The 18,820-nt window shown below is 46.7% G+C and overlaps 1 protein-coding gene across 5 annotated transcripts in view; it reads left to right on the top strand.

Moving 5' to 3' along the window:
* The first annotated feature begins 10,425 nt into the window (after positions 1-10,425).
* TSC1 (TSC complex subunit 1) overlaps positions 10,426-18,820 on the top strand; it is a 52,249-nt gene continuing 43,854 nt past the window's right edge. For 2 of the 5 annotated variants that reach the window (XM_040225465.1, XM_040225461.1), the window contains exon 1: positions 10,426-10,793. The gene's annotated coding sequence lies outside the window, so the exon portion shown is untranslated. The remainder of the gene's footprint in view (positions 10,794-18,820) is intronic. The other 3 variants (XM_040225462.1, XM_040225464.1, XM_040225463.1) reach the window with 2 other exon arrangements.

Genomic DNA, 18,820 nt, shown 5'->3' with positions numbered 1-18,820 from the left:
CTCAGTCCTTCCTAGCATCAGGGTCTTTTCGAACAAGCTGGCTCTTTGCATTAGATGGTCAAGAGAATTGGAGCTTCACCATCAGTCCTTCCAATGAATATTCAGGGTTGATTTTCTTTAGGATTGACTGGTTTGATCTCCTTGCTGTCCAAGGAACTCTCACGAGTTTTCTCCAGCAACACGGTTCAAACCATCCTGCTCAAACCTTTATTTTTCACAGACACAGAGTGAGGGTGAAGCCCAGAGAATCCCACCATCTCGCGATGAGGACCTCTGATTTCCCTTTGCCACGAAGTCCAATTATTTTTTGATCTTTCAATATTTTTGCAAGATTACTTTATTATGAAACATTTCCAAGGAAAGTGAATGTAACATGTCTAATGAACACCTATATATCCGCTTCTGTTATTCAACAATAATCATTTGCAAAGTGTGCTTTATCTTTCTGTATGCATTTGTGAGTGTATAGAAATGTGCTTTCTTTTGATAAAACATTTTTAAGTTATATTGCAGACAACATGACACTTTGCCCATTAATACTTGAGCACATATCTCCTAAAAACAGGTATTCTTACATCATCACAACTGTCATGATCACACCTAAGAAAAAAATAATTTCCCAGCATCACTGAATATTCAGTTCATACTCAAGTTTACCCCCAATTTCCCCCAATTTTCTTCTAGAGTTGCTCTTTTAGAACCAGTTTCAAGCATTGTATTTGCCTGCTTCTTTAGCCTCCTTTTCTGAGAAGGCAATGGCACCCCACTCCAGTCCTCTTGCCTGGAAAATCCCGTGGACGGAGGAGCCTGGTGGGCTGCAGTCCATGGGGGTCGCTAAGAGTCAGACACGTCTGAGTAATTTCATTTTCACTTTTCACTTTCATGCACTGGAGAAGGAAATGGCAACCCAATCCAGTGTTCTTGCCTGGAGAATCCCAGGGACGGGGGAGCCTGGTGGGCTGCCGTCTATGGCGTCGCACAGAGTCGGACACGACTGAAGTGACTTAGCTTAGCTTAGCCTCGTTTTGAGCTTTCCCTGGAGGCTCAGCAATAGAGAGTCCACCTGCTGATGAAGAAGACTCAGGACTGACCCCCTGGAGGAGGAAACGGCACCCCACTCCAGGACCCTTGCCTGAAGAATCCCCATGGACAGAGGAGCCTGGTGGGTTACAGTCCATGGGGTCACAGAGAGTCAGACACAACTGAGCGTGCCTGTGCACACACATTAGTCTCCTTTATGATATTACTAGAACAGTGCCCTCATCCCTTTCTTTTGACATTGATTTTTCTTTTCCCCCTAAAAGAGCTCAGGCCAGTTTGGTAGAAGGGCCTGCTTTCTAGCTTTGTCTGTTTCCTGGAGGTGCTGTTTGACCTGTTCCTCCCTCCCATGTATAGTGGAAGTTAGGGCCAAGATTTGACTTAACTCAGGTGAGATGTTTTAGGCAAGGATACTTCTCAGGTAATGTGGGCTCCATGGCATTGGAGGTACCTAATGTCAGACTGTCCCACTTTCATGATGTTGTTTGGTCCCTGGGTTAAAGAGGTGAGAGCCAGCTCTCTCCATCACAAAGATGAGTTGAGAAAAATCTGTGCATGTGTGCATAAGTCACTTCAGTGTGTCCAGCTCTTTTCGACCCTGAGGACTGGAGCCCACCAGGCTCCTTCATCCATGGGATTCTCCAGGCAAGAATACTAAAGGGGTTGCTGTGCCCTCCTCCAGGGGGTTTCCTGAACGAGGGCTCAAAAGAGTAAGACCTTCTCATCATACAGAAATCCTGCTCCCACAGCCTTCTCCTAATGGGTTTGGTCTCCACTGATGGTTCTTGCTTGAATCAACAGTTTCATTGTTGTTTGGAAATAGTGATCCTTCTATCATTCCTTTTGCGTTTATTATCTGGCTTTTTTTTTTTTTTCCTCAGTAAAGAAGAGCTTTCCCTCACTAACTCTGGATGAGCCAGAGTTCTTCCAAACATTAGAGTGTAAGTGTCTTTTCTTTTTAATTGCTGGTTACTATAGTAAGGTGTTGGCATAGCTGGATCCTTTAACTCTTCTCTCCTTTTTTCTTCTTAAATTTGAGTTATCACTATGAGCTCGTGGGTTTGTATTTTTTAAACGTTTTACACTACAATCCAGAAACTCCTTCTTCTGGTCAGTGTGTTAGTTTCTGAGAGCTGCTTTAGCAAATGACCACAACCGGGCGGCTTAAACAGCAGAGTTCTTAAACATTCTGTTTCGGAGGCCAGAAACCTGAAATCAGTTGCACTTCTTCTGGAGTGAGCTTTCTTTTCATGTCTTTTGCCCTCTTTTTCCATGAAATAAGTGGGTTATAAAAAGATTTTAAAGAGATATCTCTGTATCAGGAGGCTTGTTTGTGAAATAAGCTGCAAATACTTCCTCTCAGCTGTTTTCTGTCTTTGCTTGTTTCCTTTTCTGCCATACCCAAGGGGTTTGGTTTTGTTTTCGCTTTGTTTTGGAGGCTGGCTGATTTATCAGCCTCTCTCCTCTTGCTTCTTTCTAGCCACTTCCAGAAAGGTTTTGCCTGCTGCATGACAGGAAACTCACCTGCGTTGTTTTCTTTAGCACTTTCATGGCTTCACTTTCAACACTTAAGCGCTTTGACCCCTTTGGAGTTTTTTCTGGAGTAGGGTGTGAAGCAGGGATCCAGATTTATCTTTTCCAAGGAGTCCTGGCATAGTCTTCAGGAGAGGCCCAGCTGAAATAAAACCTCTAGCTGTGGATGCTTCTCCTCTGGGGGACAGGGGAAAGGGAGGGTTTCATGGTGACTAAAAGACTCCTCCTGGACATGGAGAACCCCGTGTAATGTGGTCCTCCACATTGTACTACAAGGGGGATACAGAGACCTGGTCAGGGGTCTGGGTGAGGAGGTGGCCTGCCCAGGAGACAGGGAGCCCAGGATTTGAAAACTTCCATCCGCAGGTGTCAAAGCCAAGATGGAGCCTTTTCCAATATTCAGCAGACAACTTTCTCCTCTCCTTTCCTCAACTGTCAAACCTTCAGAGGACCCTCTTTGCCCACACACACAGTTCAGGCTTTTATTTTTTTTTTTTAAGCTCAGGGCCCTACATGTCCTGCCTTTCTCATCTCCCATTCCATGTATATCTTAAATCTGACTACTGATCAGCCAATGAGCCTTAGGTGGTCTAACTTCGATGCCTTCTTGAAAACTGGGTCTTTCTCCTGTAAAGCCCACCTGCCTCAACACCATTAGTCAGATTCCTGATTAAACTGGAAGCAAAGTCCAAGTCCCAACCTCACCCACAGGTTGCCCTCATCACTCCAAGGGCACTCGTTCTGCAGGGTGGACCTGACTCTGAGTCACAACACCATGGGCCCCCTTCCGTCTCATCTGCTGGGCTCTGTGCAGCCTAAAAGCAAGTGCAGGGGATTGACTAGTGCCCTCCTCAAATTCACATCCACCCAGAACTCAGCCTCTGACCTTATTTGGAAGTCGAGTCTTTATAGATGTAATTCAGTTCAGATGAAGTCATATTGAATTATTGTGGGCCCCAAAGCCAATGACTGGTGTTCTTATAAAAAGAGAAAAGGAGGGAGTCCCTGGGGGTCCAGTGGTTAAGAATCTGCCTGCCAATGCAGGGGACATGGATTCAATCCCCAGTTAGGGAACTAAGATCCCACATGCCACAGGGCAGCTAAGCTGGCGTATCACAACTACTGAAGCTTGTACGCTGAGAGTTCGTGCAACGAGAGAAGCCACTGTAATGAGGACCCAGTGTAGCCAAAAATAAAATACAAGAATAAATAAATCTTTAAAAAAAAGAGAGGAAAGGACACACACAGAGGAGCGTGTCACCTCTTTACCCAGTGACTGAATCTGCACCTGTGAAAACACACAGGGAGAGAGGACAGGTGAGGATGGAGGTAGAGAGTGAAGGGATATAGCTCCAAGCCAAGGGACATCATCAAACATGGCGGGCAGCCCCCAGGAGGCAGGAGAGAGGTATGGAACACTCTCCATCAGAGCCCTCAGAAGTCAGCCCTGCTGACGCTTTGGTTTCAGATTTCTGGTCTCCAGAACAAAGGGAGAATAAACTGTTGTTGTTTGGCCATGCCACACGGCTTGTGGGATCTTAGTTCCCCGACCAGGGATTGAACTCGGGGCCCCAGCAGTGAGAACACCAAGTCCTAAACACTGGACCACCAGGGAATTCCTTACGCTTGTGTTATTTAAAGCCAGCCTGTCTGTGGTACTTTGTCACAGCAGCCGCAGACAGTGGAGCTCATGCAAGCAGCTCGTGCAGTGGAGGGAACGATAATGCCAACATTCACTGGTGCCCACACTTTGGCACGTGCTCTGATGAGCGTTTACACAAGTCTCTCACTGGACAGTCCTAGCGACCCTCTGAGCTGGGTATTTAAGGCATTGGTGGCGTCCCTATTGTCTAGGTATAGAAAAGGAAGCTTGAGGACTGGCCCAGGCCACACAGCAGGGCTGCGGAGCCTGGGTCTCTGCTCTGCCCATCCCCTCTGTCCTCCCAGGTGGCCTGGTGCATGCACTGCACAGTACGGCCCCCACGCCACCTGTCCTTTATGAGTAAGTGTTGGAAAAGGCATCCTTGAACAAAACCTCAAAAACCCAGATCATAAGTCAAAAAAGACAGAGGACGATGAGGAGGAGGAGGGGTCGATAACACCAAAATTAGCATCTGTTTTTCAATGAAGTACAATACAGTAATAGTTAATATGACGATAACAAACAGGGGAAGACACTGGAAATATCTGTAGTCAATGAAGGACACATTTCTGTGCGTTGCAATTCTGCAAATCAACAAGGAAAAGAGACTAACTCTACTAGAGGAAAAATAGTCAGAAGATAGTTTAGTTTGTCACTCAGTCGTTTCCGACTCTTTGCGACCCCATAGACTGTAGCCTACCAGGCTCCTCCCTCCATGGGATTCTCCAGGCAAGAGTACTGGAGTGGGTTGCCATTTCCTTCTCCAGGAGATCTTCCTGACCCAGGGATCAAACCCGGGTCTCCTGCATTGCAGGTAGATGCTTTAACCTCTGAGCCACCAGGGAAGCCCATAGTCAGAAGATAAGAATTGGCCATTTGTAGAGGATAAAACCTACAAGACTAACAAGAATATAAAGAAATGCTCCACCTCATTAGTAGAGAGAGGTAAGTTAAAAAGAGAACGTATCACCACGATAGGCCTACTATACTTCACAGCTGAAGACTGCTGGCAGGAACGTGGGCGTTTCTCTAGTGAGGCTGTGAGCCGGGGAAGCTGCATCTTGTCTGTAAGATCTCTGGGGGTGATGGATACAGTCGCTACCTTGGCTCTGGTGATGGTGCCACAGGTGTACGCCATGTTCGAAGTCATCAAGATCTAACGTTAATCTTTTGCGTGTCAAAGGGCACCCACTCCAGTACTCTTGCCCAGAAAATCCCATGGACAGAGGAGCCTGGTGCAGGCTCCATGGGGTCGCAAAGAGTCGGACACGACTGAGCAACTTCACTTTCTTTCTATACCTCTGTAAAGCTAATTTTTTCTCTAAAAACAACAAAAAAGAGTAAGTCCATGCGTACTCTATGACCCACCAGTTTTACTCCTAGTTATGTATCCCAAAGAAGTTCTCAGCTGGACCCATAAGGGAACAGGTGCGTGTGTGTGTGCTAAGTCGCTTCAGTCATGTCCAACTCCTGGAGACCCTGTGGACCACAGGCCACCAGGCTCCTCTGTCCGTGGGATTCCCCAGGCAAGAACACTGGAGCCGGCTGATCCATGCCCTCCTCCAGGAGATCTTCCCGACCCAGGGATTGAACCCACACCTCTTAGGTTTCCAGCACTGGCAGGCAGGTTCTTTACCACTAGCTCGACCTGGGAAGCCTCAAGGGAACAGGTACACTGAGGTTTATCACAGGTTTTTTTCTGGTGGGCTTTGGGTGTCATTCCATGGGACAATTGAGAGTAGACTGGGGTAGATCCATATCACTGAATAACTGTCAACAGAAGCTACTGGTTGGATTTATTTAAAGCAACGTGCATGGGCTTCAAAACAACACTGAGGGGGGCAAAAAGTAAGAAGCAGATTGCCATCTGCTTCATTTACACGAGTTAAAAATATATGCATACATTTATATACATATATGTGTCCATTCTGACAGTGATAGACAGAAAGGGGACAATGACAAGATCTGGAGAGGCCAGGGCTGCGAGGGACCCTCAGGGCTACTCTCTGAAACTTGGACTCCATCCTCCAGGAGACTAGTGACCCCCAGAAAAACATCTATTTCTGCTTTATTGACTATGCCAAAGCCTTTGACTGGGTGGATCACAATAAACTGTGGAAAATTCTTCAAGAAATGGGAATACCAGACCACCTGACCTGTCTCTTGAGAAACCTGTATGCAGGTCAGGAAGCAACAGTTAGAACCGGACATGGAACAACACACTGGTTCCAAATAGGAAAAGGAGTACGTCAAGGCTGTATATTGTCACCTTGCTTATTTAACTTCTATGCAGAGTACATCATGAGAAACTCTGGGCTGGAAGAAGCACAAGCTGGAATCAAGATTGCCGGGAGAAATATCAAGAACCTCAGATATGTAGATGACACCACTCTTATGGCAGAAAGTGAAGAGGAACTAAAAAGCTTCTTGATGAAAGTGAAAGTGGAGAGTGAAAAAGTTGGCTTAAAGCTCAACATTCAGAAAACTAAGACCATGGCATCTGGTCCCATCACTTCATGGGAAATAGATGGGGAAACAGTGGAAACAGTGTCAGACTTTATTTTGGGGGGCTCCAAAATCACTGCAGGTAGTGACGTCAGCCATGAAATTAAAAGACGCTTACTCCTTGGGAGGAAAGTTATGACCAACCTAGATAGCATATTAAAATGCAGAGACATTACTTTGTCAACAAAGGTCCGTCTAGTCAAGGCTATGGTTTTTCCAGTGGTCACATATGGATGTGAGAGTTGGACTGTGAAGAAAGCTCAGCGTCGAAGAATTGATGCTTTTGAACTGTGGTGTGGAGAAGACTTTTGAGAGTCCTTTGGACTGCAAAGAGATCCAACCAGTCCATTCTAAAGGTGATCAGTCCTGGGTGTTCATTGGAAGGACTGATGCTAAAGCTGAAACTTCAATACTTTGGCCACCTCATGCGAAGAGTTGACTCATTGGAAAAGACTCTGATGCTGGGTGGGATTGGGGGCAGGTGGAGAAGGGGATGACAGGATGAGATGGCTGGATGGCATCACCAACTCGATGCACATGAGTTTGAGTGAACTCTGGGAGTTGGTGATGGACAGGGAGGCCTGGCATGCTGCGATTCATGGGGTTGCAAAGAGTCAGACATGACTGAGAGACTGAACTGAACTGAAAGCAGGGGGCTGCCATGCAGAAAGCTGAAGCAACAAGACCCCTCAAACAGATGAACCTGTGACACTGAAAAGGATGTAATTTTGACTAGTGGGGTCCTTCCAAAGGCCTTCAAACCTTATTGCATCTGGAAGGCCTTTTGGGAAGGACGGAAATCCAGCTGAAACTAGCATCCGCCGAAAACAGTTTTCGCTTCATGGAACTCAGAAGCCCAGGGTAAAGCTGGCCTCAGGGATTTCATAAATTGAGGGGAGAGCAACCAACATTTCTCTTTTCATCTCTCTCTTTCTCTGTATCTTTTCCATCTTTTGGCTAGAGCGTTCAGGAGCCTGAGGTAGCAGAGGGAGAAGGGGAGCGCCACAGCTTTATCCTAGTTCAACGACCCCAGAGGAAAGACAACAGCTCTTTAAGCATCCATGTATAAAGGCTCAAGGAAGCACCCTGATTGGCCCAATTTGGGTCACATGTCCAACTGTGCCAATCCCTTTGGCTGGGTGCTTGGGATCTGGGATTGGCCAGATGGGTCCAGCTGCCTGAGGTTGATGCTGTGGTCCCAGGAAGGGGAGGGGGAGATGCTGCCCAGGCAAATGCACAGGTTTGCCTCGCACACAGCAAGTCAGTGCCACCTGCCTCCGAGAGCTCATCCCTTCTGTTCTGTCACTGAGTATGGACATGATGGTTGGAGAAAGCCTGGCCAGGAGCTCGTGCTGTGGAGAGGCTCCAGGGAGGTACGTGGAAGACAGTGGTCTGATTAACATCTGTCTGAGCGCTGAAGAACTGATGCTTCTGAACTGTGGTGTTGGAGAAGACTCTTGAGAGTCCCTTGGACACCAAGGAGATCAAACCAGTCCATCCTAAAGGAAATCAGTCCTGGATATTCATTGGAAGGATTGATGCTAAAGCTGAAGCTCCAATGCTTTGGCCACCTGATACGAAGAACTGACTCATTGGAAAAGACACTGATGCTGGGAAAGATTGACTGCAGGAGGAGAAGGGGACGACAGAGGATGAGATGGTTGGGGGGCATCACCGACTCGATGGACATGAGTTTGAGCGAACTCCGGGTGATAGTGAAGGACAAGGAAGGCTTGTGTGCTGCAGTCCAAGGGGTCACAAAGAGTCGGACATGACTTAGTGACTGAACAACAAGTCACTGACAAAATCAATCCCAGAAAAGCAGAAAATATGGAGCCAGCCCCTGAGCAGGGGCAGGGATGCCTCTGCCTCTCCTCCTAGCCTCTTCTCACAAGCCCCTAGCGGTCCATATTGAGAGAACTATTACCATTCTTCTTCCAGATATTGTATAAACAGTAACAGTGCAGTTATGGTCCCCTTGAGGGCCAGAAGCTGATGAGGCTCGTGTATCACTGCTCTCTTCCATGGAGGATACCATTCCAGCAGGATGAGGTCACTGAGCCAAGGAAGAGGAGGGTAGGGAAAGGGGATTCCTGGGCTGGAGCTCTGGAGTCATGCCCGTCCCCCGACTCCATCCCTCCTGATCCCTGATGGATTCACAGTGTGCCACAGTGCTAATGCCAAGGCAGGAATCTGTTCCTGTCATTTGGTTTGTGGACTACGGGAACCTGGGCACTCCCCTCTTCTCCTCCAGCCCTTCCATCTCTGGGCCCCACGCTGACTATGCTGGGTGACTACACAGAAGTTAGCAACGGGTGGACTGACCGCAGGCAGTGACTGGATGCCAGTTGTGAGAGCATTGAGAAATACTAACAAAACTAACATTTATTGAAATAGGTTCTATGCTGGTTACATCTCAAGGTCTCATTGAATCCACCCCAAATCCCTATTCTGTAGGCATCATGATTAATATTAAAACCCCTATGTTGCAGACAAAGAAACTAAGGCTCAGTTCATTAGCATGATAGCAGAAACCTGTGTTCACACTCTGGTCTGTTTGAGCAACAACCTCTTGGCTTCCCCAGCTGTCTCCAGGCAGCATTAGGCTGGTGGAATTCCCAAGTCAATGCCCACCTGCCCCATAAGCCAGGATGGTGGTAAAGGCTGTGCACTGCTCCAGGCCCCCCGGAGAAGTGGGTGTGGGTGGCTAAGGGCCGAAACACGGCCTGGGCTCTCTCGCATGGACTGTTGGCCCAGAGGAAAGGCCTTCTTCTAATGCTCGGGGCCTCTCTGACCCTACAGGCTAACAGCAGTCCTATCTGGGACCACACTGGGCCTCCTGGAACCCTGGCCACTCTCACAGTAGGCCCCTTGAGCCATACGCTGCCTTGCCTTGTGACCCAAACGGTTCCCATGACAAAACTTGTTATTTCCATAACTCAACCAGCGTTGTCTCCAGGTGCTAGCTTCTTTTAGTTCTTTCCTTCCCAACTGCCTCTCCCACTTCTATTTCATAAAACCCACCTTTCCTTTAAGGCCTAGCTTGATGGGCACCCCTTCAGAAAGCCTTTCAGATACCTCAGACTGCGGCCTCTCTCACCCTGCTCCGGATCAGTCACAGCGCTCACCACAACCTGCCTTCGAGGACCATCATCTTGTGAGCATTTATCCTGCGTGGGTCACGGTGCTTAAACACCCTCCATACTTTATGTCCCTGAATCCTCACTCCACTCGTGTTATCACGCCCATTTCACAGAGGAAGAAACTGAGGCTCAAAGGACTTGAAAACTTGTCCAGGTTTACACAGCTAGGAAGGGGGCAGGGCAACGATTGAATGAAAGGGTTGGGCTTTAAAAGTGGCCAGCTCTGATGAAGGTGGTTTTCCACTGATGTCGTGACCGGGTGTCTGAAACGCTAGCCATCTGAGGGGCAGAAGTCAGTGTGATTCTCCGCAAGCCCTTCGCCTACGGGGGTCCCATTGGCTCCTTGGGAAACAAGATGGAAGCTCTGCGGTCAGGCACAGGGAGACCCTCAGTTGGCGAGTATCCGGGTGTGCGAGCCTCGGGAATGCAGAAGGCGCCCCAACCACACCCAGCCCGGCCAACTTGTTTACGCCTCTTGCACAGCCCCTCCCGCCCGGCCCGGGTCACGTGACCGCCTCCCCGCCCCTCGCTCTCTCGCGTGGCTCCTCCCCGCCGCGCCGGCTCTTCTTTTTGCCTCCTTCGGAGTCACAAGATCTCTCAGCAGCTCCCTTTCGGAATCCTTCCGCCCGTCCCCGCCTCCCCACCCCCCGTAACCCCCCTACCTTACAATTCCTTTTGGCTTTTTCTCGACGGTTAGCACAACCAGTAATGAGCAGAACGGCCCCTTCTTTCCAAAGGGGCAGGCGGCCACGGTCAACGGTCGTCGGGTTCGAGGGCGAGGCGAGGTGCGGCTGGGGACTCTTTTTCGTGGCGGAGGCTGCAGCGGCAGTGGTCATTTCACGACGGGGGGGAGGTGCTGTACGTCCAAGATGGCGGCGCCCTGTAGGCTGGAGGAACTGTGAGGTAAACAGCTGAGGGGGAGGAGACGGTGGGTGAGTACGGGGGTGTCGCCCCTTCCTTTTCGCGGGGGTCTTCTCGGGGAGGTCCCGGCACCATGACCCCAGTCTGGGAAGCCCTGTGGGGCTGGGGCAAGGGGCTCACTTGTCGGGGAAGGGACCCCGGGAAGGGGGGGTTTGGAGAGCCTTCCCCTCCCTCTTATTACTCGCTATCTCCGACGGGGCCTGACGGGTTTCTGGGGGAAGAGAGGCGGCCCCGGCCTGCCCTTGGCCCCTCCTCGGCGGCGGAGGGGACCGCTGCACCCCCCCGGGCCGCGGTGTCGAGGGCAGGGGGTGAGGTGGGCCGCTTTGCCAGCCCTTTGCTCGGTGGGGTGACAGGTTCCCGCAGGGTGCGGAGAGCCGAGGAGAGACCCTCCGCGGGAGAGGCAGGTCTGGATTGGGGGGTGGGGGCTGGTGCCAGGGCTTGATGAGAAGGGTCAGGGGGTGGGGGTGGGGGCGGGGAATGAATGGAGTCTGCCTGTGGGCATCGGGGACCTGCCCGGACTCGGTGTCTCCGCTGAAATTTGCAGGAGCGGGTGTGCGTCGCTCCAGGTGTGCTTCTGGGTGTTTAATTGATGGTGAAAGACAGTTACCTCCAGCCGACAGAGGTGATTCTTAAGAGACAGCTATTTGCAGAGCCACTCCTAGACGCTCATTCATTCATTTGAGGAACTGGAGGATGAAGAACCGGCAGTCACGGAGCCCTTTGAGATTTAAAGCTGTTTCTTTGTGTTTCCTAGTACAGAGTTTTGCTTCTGGCGTTCTGGATTTGGAGGGGTGGGGGTGGGGGCTTTGGAGGGGGCGCGGTCCTCCTGACACCAGCAGCTTGTTGACGGAGCACGCACTGTGGAAGGGCTCCGCAGTCGTCACCTCCTTTAGCCCTCGCCACAAAGGGGAGAGGCAGCCACTAGGAATCCCTCCCATTTCTCAGATGAAGAAACTGAGGCCCAGAGAGATTAGGGTACCGTGCCCCAAGGTCACACCTCTAGGATTCTGTGAGCCAGGATTGGAACTGGAGTCTGATTCCAAGACTGTGCTCCTGTCTTTGTACTTAACATGATTCTCGTTTATCTGTTAATAGATGAGATCTGACTTGTCATTCTTTCTGATCAGGTGATTAGAGTTAATCAGTTGGCCAGGGTTTGTGCATAAGTGCCTGTGTGTGCGTGCTTAATTTTGAAGAGGGGCCCACTTGCTCACATACTTTAGCTTTTGTTTGGGATGGCAGTGTTGTGACTATAAACACGATAGTCTAAATTAGGCTGGAAAGTATTCGATGTTTTTATAAAACCAATGCGTTTACTGCAGAAAGAAGCCATGCTAAAATCCTTGCCGGATTTTTTATAGAAAGCATAGAAATAGCACTTCACTTGACACAGCCTAAGCTGGTAAAAGTACTAAAATAGAATAATATTCTTCTGAGATGCTTGGATTTATAATTTAGGGATCAACTTGGAGTCATCTGAATTTGCACTTGTTGACAAAACGGGGCTGTAAATTTCGAGAAGCATTATAAAACCCAACCTTGTGGGAGCCCTTGATTTACTGAGCAACCACCTGTGATTCTTAAGTTGAACATTCCCGAGTAAACCTGGAATATGCAAATGTGGAAACTGATTTAAGGTCGTATGGGGAAATGCAAACTTGAACGGTCCTGCATGAAGCAAATGAGGCGCCTCAGAAACAGTGAAACATCCTTTGCTATGGCCCTGGGGAGCGGCAGAATCTTCCTCTAACCACCGGGTGTAAACTTAAGGGGTGTTTATAGAAGATGTAAATGGGAAATATCCTCTTACTAAAGTTAATATTTTACGCCAAACACTCTTACATCAGGTGCATGAAAGGGCAAATGATGTAAGCTTTCTCTGCTTCATGCATTTCCTGGTGTCATAGACTTTGGTTTGTTCCTAAATTCCTAGTTAGACAGATTCCTAGGCAGCTACCCACATTCTTACTTGTTTTCCGTTAAATTGGAGTGTCTCAAATCCTGTGACTCAGTTGTACTCTGCCTGATTGGATTCTTAAGAGGGAAGACATCCCAGTCTGCGGGTGTAACATGATGCCTTCTGTTCTCATTTGTGAAGTGAAACTAAACAGTCTTGACGAGGACAGATCAAATATATTCCTGTCTGTAGAATAATGAAATTGTTGGAAATGAGGAATCTCTTTAACAGTAGTGTCTGTCAAACCTTCATGCACAGGTAGTTTGCATATGTCGCTGAGGACACCTTGGATATATATTTTGGAAGAAGTTACAGGTGATTCTGATGGCACCAGAGGTTGAGGACCAGGGGCTGAAGTTATCAGTTTGGCTATTTTTCTTTTAATTTATAATTCACTGCAGAGGCATTTCTTAAAATAGCTCCTAACCTCTGGTGTATATAGTGGTGGGTGAGTTTGGGGCTTTGAGGTACAGCTGACTTGATCTTACAGGTGTCTTTTAAAGTTTATTAAGGTGCAGGTACCATTCTTTTCTGGGTTCTAGGGCCTTGGTGGACTAAAATTAACGTTTCCTGGAATTAATTAGATATTCTTGACTGCAGATGAGCCACATACAAGAATACATCGACCATTTCACGCTTTTCTGAAAGTCTCATAGACTCCAGTCCTTGGGGGAGGTTAGACGGTCTCTGTTGATCGAATCAGGTGTTAAATGGCTTTATAATAACTGAGCAAACCAGCGACTTTTAGCTTGACCTGTTGAGTTTTTATCCTTTCCTATCACATTTTAGAAAAAGCTATTCCTTGTAAGTGCCTCATATTATAAATCTCTCTTTGAGAGATTAGTTTTATTGGTATTAGTTTTATCAATTAAGTAGCTGCAAGCATGAAGGAAAAGTGTACTCAATAGCATTTAAACCTCTACCTTTCGCTTTTTGCTTTAAAAATAAATATTTATAATTGGCATATACTTAAACACTAAGTTTTTTCCTTTCAGTGTTTCATATAGTTTGTATATGAAAAAAAAACCTGTTTTTTTCCATTGGTCTGGAAGATTTCAGCCCATTTAAATTGGTCTAAAATTACCATCAACAATTTTAGATTATTCCTTTTCTGCTTTGCTTTTTTTAAAAAATTATTTTTTTATTGAAGGATAATTGCTTTACAGAATTTTGTTGTTTTCTGTCAAACTTCAACATGAATCAACCATAGGTATACATATATCTGCTTTGCTTTTTAAGCCTGTAGTTCCTAAACATTAGTAATTTAATATCTAGTGTCTATTTTTGGGAGGGGGGAGAATAAAAAAAAACAAAAACAAAAACTTTCCTGTATATAAAACATGTATAATCCCAGGACCTTGCTTCTTTCTTCTTACTTCTTTTGTGTAGTCCTAACTTTTTTTCTATACAGGGAAGTAGCAAAAGGTAACAACACTTTTAAAGGTTGAATGAATTCAGATTGTCATCTAATGAGTAAAGTGCCTTAAAAACCTTGTTTTGATACAAAACAAGACATAGTAGTTACTGGCCTAGAATTCACAGGTCACCTTCTAAAGGAAAGATGATGGCAGTAGAGCCCATGAAGTATCTGAGTGACAAGGGATAATTTTACTCTCCTGTTGGTGATGGAGGGCACACTGGGCCGCGGTGAGAAAGAACAGATGTCGTGACCTTACTGTCTGCAGTGGTTAAGACCTGTGCTGCTCTGAGTACAGAGCACACAAGCACAGCGAGAAACATGAAGTGTATCCGTTTTAAATTACAGAATGACTTCATCAGTGTTTCAAATATGTTAGTAAATGTTGACTTCTAAGCCTTATGTACCTAGCAGTACATTTTGTGTAGTAGTAATATTGTTATAATAAAGTTTGTATTTATTGGCACAGTGCCAAACAGTGTGCTAAAGGTTTTGACATTTGTGATCCTGTTAGCTCTTCTTGAAACCTTTCAGGGACACGACAGGGAGCTGAGAAATTGGAGGCTTCAGTAACTTATTCAGTGAGTTGAGCTAGGATTTGAATCCTGTTGGTTGACTCCAGAACCCACACATTTAATCTTTCACTTGATAAATGGTCTGAACTGCTGAGCTCATAAACTAGTTGAAAGGTCAGTGTTTCTTAAGATTTTGGGGGCCTCAGTTCCCCTCTGAGAGTTTGTGGGAAGCTGTGGACCAAATACCCTTTTCTGTCCCATCAGCTCCAACAAAATTCACACAGATAAGAAAGTTTGAATAGGAACTTTATAGACCCAGCCTGAAGGCCGGTTGATCATTCCAATAGTTTACTGCTCTTAAAAATGGACTCGGGCTTTCAGAAACAAAAGCAACCCACAGATAGGAAAGGCCTAAGTCTTTTAAAGATGGACTATGTATTGCTTGCACTATAAATTATTTTGTTAAAACTTTTATATTGAAAGGTTCTTTACACGTCACTGGGAAATCAACCTTAGGTGTCACGTTAAAAGAAGTTGTAAGTGGAGAACTCAGGTGTGTAACTTGCTAAATTCTTGTCAGGCTCAGGATTCAGTTCCTGTGTACCTTTATCACCTGGCAGAATTCCATTGGGCTTTTTTCCAAGGTTTATCCACTATCTTTTTTTTTTTTTCCTTTTGAACCTCAAAAGTATATATATATTTTTAATATTTCTTGCCTTCCCCCTCCTTCCTAGATTAGTGGTTCAGAATCACCTGGAAGACCCCACTTCCAGATTCAGAGGTCTCAGACCAGGCTTAAAGCCCTAAGTGATGGGTGTTGCTGGTGTGAGGACCACTTTTGAGACCGACAGGTGTTAGTCCTAGACTATCAAAGCTTGTGCCCTTATTTCCTAGGAGTTTTCTATTTTAGTCCTTGAACTTGAAACCTAAAGAAAACTTGGTTTGCTCAGATTTAAGAGAAGCTCTGTATTTTGAAACATGACACTTGGTTTATTTTCTTGGTAAATAATTGTGTTCATGCTAATAGAAAGTTAAAACATAAGAAACATAGTTTATAGATGAGGTGGTGGTTGCTGTTGTTTTAGTCACTGACTCAAGACCGACAGTTTGGAACCCCATGGACTGTAGCCTGCCGGGCTCCTTCTGTCCATGGGATTCTCCAGGCAAGAATACTGGAGTGGGTTGCCATTTCCTTCTCCAGGGGATCTTCCTGACTCAGGAATTGAACCTGCTTCTCCTGCATTGTAGGCAGATTCTTTACCACTGAGCCACCAGGGAAGTACCTTATATTATAGAAAGCGTACACCTAACCAAAATCAGTGTCTCTCCCTGCAGACAAGATGCTAGAGGACCCACCTATGAAATAGGGTATATGCTCCCGCAGATTGTGCTTTCGGGTCCCTGATGGCTAACATTCTGAATGGAGAACCTGGAGCTCCTCCTCTGTTTATACAACCTTGAGAGGGACCACACTGCTGAGACCATTTAAATCACACATGACTATACATGTTGCCAGGTTTTGCTCTCAGCTGTTTCACTTTCACACACTTCAGTGATATTTCCTTCTGTGCAGAAGTAGGAAGAGGAATTGGAGCTCATATCTTACCTTTTTTAGATGCATTTGTGCTGAAGACAACTTTATTCACTTGGTAGAATATTCCTGTAAGAAATCACCTGAGCGGTACGGAGCCAGAGCCAGGCCTGACTGTGTAAAGTATATTATTGCCATTTTATTACTGTTTGTTATCGGTGTAATGTTGCTCTTCTCTTTGTGCTATACTTGATAATGACATAGTCCATCTCTGCCTCAACCTGTGTCTGAATTGTCTCCCAACTTTCTTAGATAAAAACCTCAGTATAGAAAACAAGTTACAGTGAAAAGACTGCCTACCTTTATTATGCCTGTAGTTGTTTTTACATCATGGACAAGTTGTACAAGATTATCTTAGGCGATGTGATACATAGTTACATATTGTATGTGGGGTTTGTGGTTCTGAAGAGTCCCAGGGGTGAGAAGGTCACACACAACACTTGATTTTCCAAAAGTCTGAATATTCAGCTGATATTTTCAGATAAAATGCTCTCTGAAGGCATTTGGGTGCCTGCCACGAGTGTTTCATGAAGGTGCACACAGCTCTTAGCGCTCTCAGCTTGTAATGCAGATATGCTGGGGCAGAGATGCGTGAAACAGTCACCGTGCTGGTGACACCTCCACGACTGGGCTAGCTGGAGTCCATGTGTGGCCCCGTGTATAGAGGCCATCCCTCTGGAAACACCTAAAGAATGAGATGAAGGTGAAATGTGAAAACAAGTTGGCCTGTGCTCCTGCTTAATCTCAAAACACTGAAGCACAGAGCTCTCATCTTCTTCCTGGAACCCACCCTTGTAGAAGGGCAATCACCATGTTGCTTTCAGGTGAGAATACCGCTTTGGGGTCAGACATCAAAGAGGAAGGGTCTAGGTCTGAGGGCATGTTTCCTTTTTAATTTGGCTTCTGAAGGTAAGAACATTGCATTGGCCCTGTTATGCCCTGACAGGTGTTTCCATCCGAACCCCTCAGGGGGACACATTTTTGAGGAGGGTCTTCTCCATTCCTCACTTCTAAGCAGGAAGTTCACAGGTCACGTGATTTTCCCTAGTACCTCCATGGGGCAGGATTTAAATATAAGTGAACAAGTAAACACTTCAAATATAAATAATGGCAGGTAGCCTTTGACTGGCCAACACTTATTACCATTACCATCTTTTAGCATGGTGGTAAAGACGTTAAGTATTAATGTCGAGCATTGGACAAAAACCGCTCTGACTTTCTGTGCCAATTTCTTTATCTGTGACGGTGATCCTGGCTGGACAGGCTACGAGATCGCATCTGGTATTACCTCCTGATTTTACCCTTGCCTTAGATGCTCCTTTTCAGGTAAAACATCCAACTGCGATTAATTGCAAGAGGAGTCTGCATGACTCACTGGACTCACAGCTGATTCTAACATCCTCAAGATTAGAGACTCCACGGTTTTAACTGCAGCCCTTCTGGTGGAGTGACTGTGGCTGGGCAAGCACTCCCTGTCTGAATGGTTTGCTTGGCCTCCTCGGAAAGCCAGCCTCTGCCCAGCTCTGCACACACACTTGGAGTATGCTGCTGAGGACTGCTGGTATTAAATGCCTAGAATGTGTTCCACAAGGAAAGATAATTACCCCATCATCTGAGCATGAAGTTTTAACTGTGAGAGAGCTGCCCGACACACTAGTTCAGCTTTGGCCTGGATCATATATTGAAGGGCTTGCTTCTAGGCTCTTTCATGTTGAGTGTAACTAGGCCTATGTTGTATATGAGGTTCAGCTGCCATGTCTACGTCCCACCCTGGAATGGCTATCAAAGAAGCTGGTGAACTTTTTGTTGACCCACACAGAGTATATTTGCCCATTGGGTGCTGGATGCTAAATAGGCCCTGGGTGTCCACCAGTGGACCCAACAGGTGGTCCCAGTCCCCATGGAGCTCACAGTCTAATCAGGCTGTACCTAAATGTAGTTTGAAGGATCCACATTTTAAAAAGCAAACTGGAATGTATATATATTCATGTTAAACATGGATATTTAATATAATTTAGAAAGGGGAGCAGGAGAAGAAAATAGAAAAATGCTAGCTGTTCTCAAATATGTTTGTCATGCAGAGGGATTAGGTTAAGGTGGTGCTGTTTTGAAGGCTGAGTTCAGCTTTGTACATTTATTTAAGAAATGTTCTGACTCCTAGTCATTCTGTCAACAAGTCTCAGACTCTGTGGCAGCTGCAGGAGATACAGTGCTGAAGAAGCCCCTGTCTTTCCTTGCCTGAACTCCTGTGCTGTTGATGGGGACACGCTCAGTAACTCATTGCACTTATTTAATTGGGTCGTGGTCAGTGACACCGAGAAACACAGGCTACAGAGAGCACATGCTGGGCCTCACCTGGTCTGGGCGTGAGTGGAGGAAAGTGAAGGCTTCTCTGAGGAAGCGCCTGTTCAAGCAGAGAATTTGAGGGTGAACTGAGCTTGGGAGCAGGCAGAGGTCGGGTCTCTCGGGCACAGGGACAACTCGTACCTGGTCCTGAAGTGGGGAGCACATAGGTCAGCTGAGAGAAGGTGAGGCTAGTGGGGCAGGGTCGTGGGGGC

This window comes from Oryx dammah, unplaced genomic scaffold, assembly GCF_014754425.2.
Source record: "Oryx dammah isolate SB20612 unplaced genomic scaffold, SCBI_Odam_1.1 HiC_scaffold_25, whole genome shotgun sequence".
In the NCBI taxonomy this organism is placed as follows: Eukaryota; Metazoa; Chordata; class Mammalia; order Artiodactyla; family Bovidae; genus Oryx; species Oryx dammah.
The sequence above is the reverse complement of the archived record's forward strand: the minus strand, read 5'-3'. Positions and strand labels throughout refer to the sequence as shown.